Genomic DNA, 1376 nt, shown 5'->3' with positions numbered 1-1376 from the left:
AGCCACAGAATATACATTCTTCTCAAGTGCACATGGGTCATTTTCAAAGATAGACCATATGTTGGGTCATAGGCAAAGTCTCGTCAAATTCAAGAAGATAGAAATCATATCAAGCATCTTCTCAGACCACAGTGGCATAAAACTGGAAATCAACTACAATAAAAACAATCCAAAAAATCAAACACATGGAGACTAAACAGCATGTTATTAAACAATGACTGGGTTACCAGAGTGATCAAGGAAGAAATAAAAAACATCATGGCAAAAAATGACAATGAAAACACAACAATCCAAAATCTTTGAGCACAGCAAAAGCAGTCTTGAGAGGGAAGTTCATAGCTCTACCAGCCTAGTGCAAAAAACAAGAAACAATGGTAATAAATTACCTAACCCTACAACTCAAAGAGTTAGAAAGAGACCAACAAGAGAAGCCCAGTGTAAGCAGAAGGAAGGAAATAATAAAGAACAGAGCGGAGATAAACTACATTGAAACCAAAAAAAAAAAAAAACAATACAAAAGTTCAACAAAACCAAGAGCTGGTTCTTTGAAAGGATAAACAAGATTGACAAACCTCTAGCCAGGGTCAACAAGAAGCAAAGAGAGAGGACCCAAATAAACAAAATCAGAAATGAAAGAGGAGAAATAACAACAGACCCCACCGAAATAAAAAGAATTGTTAAAAAATACTATGAACAACTCTATTCCAACAAACTGGACAACCTGGAGGAAATGGACATATTTCTAGAAAAATATAACCTTCCAAAACTCAATCAGGAAGAATCTAAACATCTCAATAGGCCAATAACTATGGAAGAAATTGAAGCAGTCATCAAAAAGCTTCCAGCAAACAAAAGCCCAGGGCCAGATGGCTTCACAGGGGAGTTTTACCAAACATTCAAGGAAGAACTGAAACCTAACCTCCTCAGACTATTCCAAAAAATTCAAGAGGAAGGAACACTTCCAAGCTCATTCTATGAAGTCAGCATCACCCTAATACCAAAACCAGATAAAGACAACACAATGAAAGAGAATTACAGGCCAATATCCCTCATGAACATAGATGCCAAAATCCTCAAAAAAAATCTAGCAAATTGGATCCAGCACTACATCAGAAAGATCATACACCATGACCAAGTAGGATTTATTTCCCCTAAGAACAGGAACAAGACAGGGATGCCCACTCTCACCACTCCTGTTTGACATAGTACTGGAAGTATTAGCCATTGCAATTAGACAAGAAGAAGAAATAAAAGGCATCCAAATTGGAAAAGAAGAAGTAAAGCTGTCCTTATTTGCAGATGACATGATATTGTACATAAAAAACCCGAAAGACTCCATTAAAAAACTAATAGACTGAATAAATGAATTCGGCAAT

This window comes from Plecotus auritus (assembly GCF_963455305.1).
Source record: "Plecotus auritus genome assembly, chromosome: 3".
NCBI lineage: Eukaryota > Metazoa > Chordata > Mammalia > Chiroptera > Vespertilionidae > Plecotus > Plecotus auritus.
This window is presented reverse-complemented; position numbering follows the sequence as displayed.